The sequence below is a fragment of the Physeter macrocephalus genome, chromosome 9 (genome assembly GCF_002837175.3).
Source record: "Physeter macrocephalus isolate SW-GA chromosome 9, ASM283717v5, whole genome shotgun sequence".
NCBI classification, from domain to species: domain Eukaryota; kingdom Metazoa; phylum Chordata; class Mammalia; order Artiodactyla; family Physeteridae; genus Physeter; species Physeter macrocephalus.
The window spans coordinates 19,418,995-19,427,600 of record NC_041222.1 but is presented as its reverse complement, the minus strand read 5'-3'; positions in this window follow the sequence as shown (position 1 = coordinate 19,427,600).

Here is an 8,606-nt window from a genome sequence, read left to right as displayed (position 1 = left end):
ACCAGGGCACGAACCCGTGTCCCCTGCATCGGCAGGCGGACTCTCAACCACTGCACCACCAGGGAAGCCCTGTTGGTACATTTTAAGGCAATTCCCAGAGTTCATATAATTTTACCCCTAGAGGCAATATTTGAATACTGAGTGGCTGAGAATTTTCCAAAACCAATAAAAGATACCATCCACACAGATTCAAAAACTTCTACCATTCCGAAGCAGGATAAACAAAAAGAAATCCACATCTGAACACTTTGTACAGAAGTTATGGAAGATAAAGACAAAGACAAACTCTGAAAAGCAACCCAGGGATTACATAACTTTCTCAAAGCCATATAGCCTCCTTTAGTTCTAAATTCAGCATCTTTCCTCAATACTACCTTAAGCTTCTATACTCTAAGCCCCTTGCTCAGTCACCATTCAGAGAGTTGATACGTTACATCCTCCTTCAGCACTGGGACCAGAAGAACTAATACCCAGTCTTTACTGGTCTGTTTTTATTTAAGGATTAATACTAGGCAGAGATTTTAGAGCTCAATGACTTTCTGTCTTCATTTATAGATGAGAAAAGTGAGTCTACAGTGAAGAAATACACTGAGGATCCCACAGCTCACATATTATGCCTGGATATCCAGGAAGCTTATGCTTGTAGTGAAAACTGCTAACCATGTCCAAAATTTCTGGAGAGAGCTTAGCTATGAGGAAGAAATTTTTAAAAGATGGGAAAAAAATATTCCATCTGTTTGGAGAAAGTTAGGCTGTGTAAATATTTCTTTCTTTAATTTCTTAATGAGAGAAAGGAATTGGATGTCTTTTTTAAAAAACAGTTGACACTGTAGAAAAAAAAAAGGAACAAGCTTGATTTGATGCAAAAGCCATGAGATAACTGGCCCAAAGAAAGTGTGGAGGAAAGAGAAATCCTGGGAATTAGAAAGTAAATGGGTAACTGGGTACAATTTGGGGTGGAGTGGGTGTGAAACTATGTACCTCAGATTGGGAGTTGAACCCACATGCCAGGACTCAAACCCAGCCAAAACCCTGATTGAGACTTGAACCCACGAGGCTGGGACTTGAACCCGGCCAAAACCCACAGTCTTCCAACTGAGATCACACACCTGGTTTCAGAACTTAATGAAGCTCAGGTTCTTGATGTCTCATCGAAGAAAGAATTCAGTGAGACAAAGTGATAGGTAAGAAGTGGATTTATTTAGAGAGAAACACACTCCACAAACAGAGTGTGGGCCATCTCAGAAGGCAAGAAAGGCATGAGGGTATGGGGTTGTCCGTTTTTATAGGGGTGTGTAATTTCATAGGCTAATAAGTGGGAGGAGTATTCCAGCTATTTCAGGAAGGGGTGGGAATTTCCAGGAATTGGGCCACCGCCCACTTTTTGATCCTTATGGTCAGTCTTAGAACTGCCATGGCACCTCTGGGTGTGTCATTTAGCTTGCTGACATGTTACAGTGAGCATACTGAGGCTCAAGGTCTAGTGGAAGTTGACTTGTCCACCATCTTGGACCCGTTTTGTTCTAATCAGTTTATGTCATGTCCTTGGGCTATGTCATTCTTTCAAAGGTTGCGCCCTGCCCCCTTCCTGCCTGTTTCATTGGTGGGCACATATTACTTAAATGAGGATTACTGTCTATGAAGAAAGCATTTTAGAAAGCATAAATTATTATTTAGCCTTGCAGTAAATAAATAAAATTATAAAAACATAAAAAGCAGTCAAAGAAGTAAATGAATGCCATCCCCCTGAGAAGGTTAGGGGCAATAAAGAATTGGTAGAATAAAAGCCACTAACAGCTGAGGATTAAAGGAGATGTGAGGGAAGACAACAAAGTGACATTTAATTCCAGCCTAGTACAGGCGTTGTTGGAAAGTGTGAGCTGTACAGAACATGTTAATCAAACTTGGTATAAAAGATCAGGATTCAGGGCTTCCCTGGTGGCGCAGTGGTTGAGAGTCCGCCTGCTGATGCGGGGGACGTGGGTTCGTGCCCTGGTCCGGGAGGATCCCACGTGCCACGGAGTGGCTGGGCCTATGAGCCATGGCCGCTGAGCCTGCGCATCCAGAGCCTGTGCTCTGCGGCGGAAGAGGCCACAACAGTGAGAGGCCCGTGTACCACAAAAAAAAAAAAAAAAAAAAAAAAATCAGGATTCAATGATTGACCAGTTGAAGATTCACCAAAAATTTATCAGCATTTTCTAAAGCAACATTTTTTTCAACTTTTTGGAAGTTACACATTCTTATTATAGAAATTTCAGAAAATATTGAAATATATGTACAATAAAATAAGAATCACCAATAGTTCAGTAACAAAGAATTAACCATTGGTGACATATTATTGTTTCCTTCTCATCTTTCTCCCATGTACATAAATATGTGTTTTTACAGCTATCACTCTGATAAATGTCCTCACTCATAAGTCTTTGAAAACAATTTTGTTTATTTCCTTTGAATGAATCCCTAGAAGAGAGGTTATAAAGGTATAAAATAACAGAGCTGTTAAGAGATTGGGCTTTTAGTCAAACAGATCTGTATTTGAATCCCAGTTTTGCCACTTATGAGCTTGGGCTTGTAACCTTGGACTACTTATATAACTTCACTTCTCTAGGTCTCAACTATCGCTTCTGTTAAAAAAGAAAAAAGAAAAAGAAAGAAAAGAAAAGAAAGAAAGAAATTTGAAAAAACAACAAAAAAGTGAAAAATGAATCTACTGTCTTAATTCATAGTAAGGATTAGAATAATGGAATGAATGTACATCTCCTGGGATACAGTAAGGGAATCAATAAATGATTGTTATTGTTGTTGTTGTATAACATGACTACAGGGGATTTTATTGCTTTTGTGTGCTTTAAAAAATACTTTTGTATATTTTCTAAATTAAAATGTGTCTATTGTTGTTATTACAGAAGAACATTACTCTTTTTAAAAGATAATGCTACATCTTTAAGTCATATTTCCATGTCTTTGTTTTTCTCTCTCTGCAACACAAAAGTAAGACCCTAGAAATCTGCCTGATTTCAAAAGACTTGCATGCTGGGACTTCCCTGGTGGCACAGTGGTTAAGTATCTGCCTGCCAGTGCAGGGGACACGGGTTCAATCCCTGGTCCAGGAAGATCCCACAAGCCGTGGAGCAACTAAGCCCGGGCGCCACAACTACTGAGCCTGCGCTCTAGAGCCCACGAGCCACAACTACTGAGCCCGCATGCCACACTACTGAAGCCCGTGCGCCTAGAGCCCGTGCTCTGCAACAAGAGAAGCCACCGCAATGAGAAGCCTGCGCATCGCAACGAATAGTAGCCCCTGCTCGCCGCAACTATAGAAAGCCTGAGAGCAGCAACGAAGACCCAACGCAGCCAAAAAATAAATAAATAAATAAATAAAAATTTTTTTAAAGTATAATATTGTAAAAAGACTTGCGTGCTAAGTATACACTGGAAACTTTGCAGTGGTGTGCCAAGGGTGGGGCAGGGGTAGTGGCTGGCCCTGTTGCAACAATAGAGCATGCACTGTCTGGAGAGAATTTTAAAAACCACTCAAGCCTAGACTGTCTGCTTTTTATTATCATCATGTGCTCACAATTTTAAACAATGTTGGTGACAAAATGCTCTTCCCTAAAATATCTTTGGTCGGTCTATCTTCTAAACTGCTGAGTTTTAACAATATGTACATATATTATATAATATGTATATATATGTATAATAAACATATACTTATAAATTTATTATATAATATGTGTATATAATACGTATTATATAATATGCATATGTGTCTGTGTATATATGTAAACTTCAAATTCTCTCTTTTTTTTAGACATGAGTAGTTTCTATTTGTATAACCAATATTAGTATCTTGAAGCACTACCATGTAATTTTGTTTATGTTCTATGAATCAAATTCATTTATTCATTCATCATTCAAATTGTCTCTTAATCCGCATTGTACTCTACGTGGAAGATAATTCAGAGAACCCCCAGTTACACAGGCCACCCTGACATGTGGACGCAGCTTCATGGGTTTGCTTCGAGAGTAAGTTCATAATAGCTAGGAATTGTTCAAGTTTACTTAGGGCACTGTTCATGTCTCCAAGCCCTGTGGTACAATATATCCCTACATTTAAACAGTAAATATGAATAAACAATGATAGCACACTGGTTCTAAAGACAAAGAAACAAAACTGGATTAATTTAATTCAATCAATCTACTGACAATTTGATTTTTTAATTAAAGTTTAAAACTTTAAACAGCAAAATGGTGAACTGCAAAGTATAATACCTTGTTTAGTAACTGTGTATTTTAGTTCACACAAAACATACATTTTAGTTCTTAAAAATTAAATTTGTTCTTTTTAATTGTAAATTGTTTTGAAACTAAGGAATAAATTTTAAAAATGAGTATTACTGATAATAATTTTCACATCTACAGGAGTGAGTTAAAAATGATCTGTTGCCGGTGTCAAACATGCCAGGTATACACCACTGTAAACTTGCAAAGTTAGATTTTCCTCATTTAATAATCGCGATGCGATGTCACAGACGAGGACACGGGCTCTCAGAGAGCTTATGTAACTTGCACAAGGTTCCATAGCTAGTAATATGCTATGCTGGTTATCAAATCCACATTTGTCTTGACTACAGAGCCCAATATGGCAAGCAGTGTGTCAGGATGTTTGAGTTGCTAACAAGAAAGGGAAAGTAAGAAATAAAAGTTGTTATGCTTCAGGCTCCTTTTGAAAAAGAAACTTGCTTTGGGAAGTTCATTACTTTTGCCATGAACCTTGGAACCAAAAGTTATTAATTATCTCTACCAATACTCTCCTAAACAATCATCCAGGGGACTGAAAGAGTCAATGCGCCTTTCCATAGGAAACAATTTACTTTCCTTTCCCAGGGGGAAAGGGCCCAGTAGGTTTCTAAAAAGACATTTTTCCTAACACCTGGTTGCTTTAATAGACGTTTAATTCTTTTTTCTAAGTAACATTAAAATAATATAGAGGACCTATTTTCAGAGTTTAGGAGAGGCTACAATGGTGAACCAAATGAGCTTTCTCAGTAGGTTAATACCTGAAGGCACTGGTGCTCACTCTACATTAAAACGCCTTGACATTTACTTCCTAGAGAGGCTCCAACGTTTCCACTGTTTTTAAATGTGACACTGCTCTCAAGCCACAACTTTTAATTTCACTGTGACGTTATCCTTTTCTTTTACCTGAAGTCATGAATGAGTTGTGCTTGGCAACACATGAAGGAAATTGCTGATGTCAGGAAAAGGACTGGTAATAGAATCAGAACTTTAATGCTGGAAGTGTTTTCGATCAGGTTACTGAAGGCTTTCCTCTGGCAAAATTTCAACTACAACTTTCAGCGAAAGCTCTTACTATGGAAGGACCTACATCCTAGGAAGGCACTTGCGTGACAGAAAGAGGGACAAGAAGACCATTCGTTGAGAGAGTGTTACAGGTCACGAAGGTCTCATGCTTTTAACTTCACAGTGATTTAATGAGTTTTAGTCACTTCTATTTTATAGATGGGAAACCTGCTCTTAGCAGAGAGGCTAAGGGGCTTGCCCAAGACCTCACAACTAGGAAGTGGCAAAATGGTGAGGCAGACCCACCTGTCACAAGTCCAGGGATCTTCCTACTATGTTATATTTGTTTCCTATGCAATGGCTACTTCTATCCCCAAAATGGCATTATGAAGTGATGAAAATACAATGGTTGAGACTCCGGAGCCTGGTGGTCCAGTGGATAAGACTCCACACTCCCAGTGAAGGGGGCCCAGGTTCAATCCCTGGTCGGGGAACTAGATCCTGCATGCATGCTGCAACTAAGAGTCCACATGTCACAACGAAGATCCTGCATGCAGCAACTAAGACCTGGTGTGGCCTAAATAAATAAATAAATAATTTTTTTAAAAAAAAAAAAGAAAAGAAAATACAATGGTTAAGAGCATGGGCTTTGGGGTGAGACAGCTTAGATCTGGATGACAATCCTGCCATCTAATAGCTATGGGATGGTGGACAAATTATTACCTTATAAAGCAGTAACAGTAGTGCTTACCAAATATTCCATTTCTTCTCCAGTTCCTCCCTCTTACTGTTATGTGAGACATATGACTAGTACTAGTTAATGAAATGCACCCAGTGCAATGTATGCCATTTCTGGGCAGAAGCAGTGAAACATCCAAGGGATAATTATCCAGTTCTTTCTTATCTCTGAGAGATTGAAAGACTTCAAGTTAAACAGGTTGCAGTGACAATATCTTGGAGCCTCTATAAGCCTGGGTGCCTGAATGACTATATGGAATAGACGCTACCACTCATCTCTCTCCAGCCAGGCTAATTTTTGTGCCATACAAACTGTGAAGGAGAAATAAACCCTTGTTCTATGAAACCACTTAGATTTGAGGGTAAATTTATTGTAGCAGCATAACCCAGTCTATCAAGACTAGTTTTTTTGTACCTCATTTTCCTAAACTTTAAAATAGTGGTAACAATTTTGACTTAATAGAATTATTGTGAGGATGAAATGAGACTTTTCAGGCTACACCTGAATACATTGTCAAACTAGCAAGAGGCAGGAGGAAAGAATGGGATGTGTGGCAATCTTGGTGAATCACTGTCTCTCTGTTTTTTCCAAAAGTAAAGGAAAATAGACTGCATGATCTCCAGACTTTCCTTGCCACCAACTAGGACGTTCTGCTATTTCTCACATCTAAATTTCTCTCTGACCTCAGAATTCAGTCATTCAATTGTTTGACCCAAATTTGTTGGTGCCTATTCTGTTGTCAAATGCTGTGTGCTAGGAGCTGGCCTCAGGAGCAGATCTTGAGAAGGGGCAATGTGAATTTTCTCTAAATCCAAACTGAGGACAGGGCATACACTTTCTGGAGATGGTCTGGAGAACCTTGGCAGAGTCTCTCTTTCCTACTTATGAAAAAGCCATAAATGAAACGCTCCAGAAGTAAGCCTGGGGAGACTGTGATAGCTGTAAGACGGCAGCCCTTCGGGAGGGGAACTGCATGTCATTTTTGCTTTAGTACTCTCTTTAAATGTCTTTCTACATCCCTGCAACTAGCTGAGGGGAAGTAAGAGAGCAAAGCTGTCAGACCAGCAGCATCTTAATTATGGAGATTAGAAATATTTTATGCAATTGACACAGCCTCTTCTAAATTACATAGTATTAGGGAAAATGACTCTGTCTAATGCCAATGAGAAAGGAAGAAAGGAGCTCTGAGAAAAAGAACAGGTGGATTTTGACAGTTTGTCCAATAAAATAATAATAGTTGGGGGAAAAAAACTTTAAAAACCAGACTAATGCTACAATTTTCATTGCCTGACACAAATCTCTTTACAGGACTTGAGGGAAGCTGGGAATGATGGTAGCTGAGCTTCCAATTGCTAGTCCAGCCAGACCTCACAGCCTGTCCCCTCCCCTTTTCCTTCATTTTATTCTTCAGCACGACACTAGGAGACAAACTATTGGAACACTTGGGAAGTGAGCGAGTCGGTGGTCAAATCAGGCTTCATTCCCAGGTAGTATATGTCCTTTGCTCAGTGGGAGAAATACCAGTTAGTATACCCGAAGTGGTACCTTGGTATTCGCAAAAAGTTCAATTACTTCCCATGGCCTAGTAATTTCCTGCCAGGCATAGGAAGATCTGGTTCTGTAAGAATTGAGGCCCATTGAGAGCATCCTGAAGACTGAAGGCTTTGGTAAGAATATGGAGGACTCCTGTCAATCATACTTAGGCATCATTTTGCTGAATTGAGCAGGGGAGTTGATGAGTAGGGGCAACAGCTTTAGCACCCACTGTTTTTATTTAATCTCTCCTTCCTCTAGACCTCCTTGTAAGATATCATCACAGTGATCTTTTTAAAGCAAAAAGCTCCCTTTATGGGCTTCCCTGGTGGCGCAGTGGTTGAGAGTCCGCCTGCCGATGCAGGGGACGCGGGTTCGTGCCCCGGTCCGGGAAGATCCCACATGCCGCGGAGCGGCTGGGCCCGTGAGCCATGGTCGCCGAGCCTGTGCGTCCGGAGCCTGTGCTCCGCCACAGCAGTGAGAGGCCCGCGTACTGCAAAAAACAAACAAACAAAAAGCTCCCTTTATTACCTTTTTGCTCCAAATTCCCTGCTCCTTTTGTCTGTAGGAAGTACAAACTCCAAGGCTTATGGATGCCAGTGGGTAATGTAGATGGGAGAAGCTGACTCCTGTCAGAAGAGACTTGAGAGAGTGTTGGGAACCATAGTAAATTGGAGAGCTCCTGGCACTGCTTCCCAACTTCCCATCCCACATGCTCTCCTTACAACGTGACATTGACATTTCTTCAGCTGGGGGTAGGGTGGTGGTGGCATCTATAGTTTCTTCCCTTGAATCTGAATGGACTTGTGACTACAGCAAAAGTCATGCTATCAGCTGTCTGAGGTTAGGTTATAAAAGGTAATGCAGTGTCAGCCTGGTTCTCTTGGGGTGCTCACTCTTGGAACCCAGCCACATGCTGCAAGGCAACCCAGGTCACACGGTAAGTATGCTGGCTGACAGCCAACAGCCAGCATCAGCTATACCAGACGTGTGAGTGAGAAGACTTTGAAATGACTCCTGCCCTGTCCAC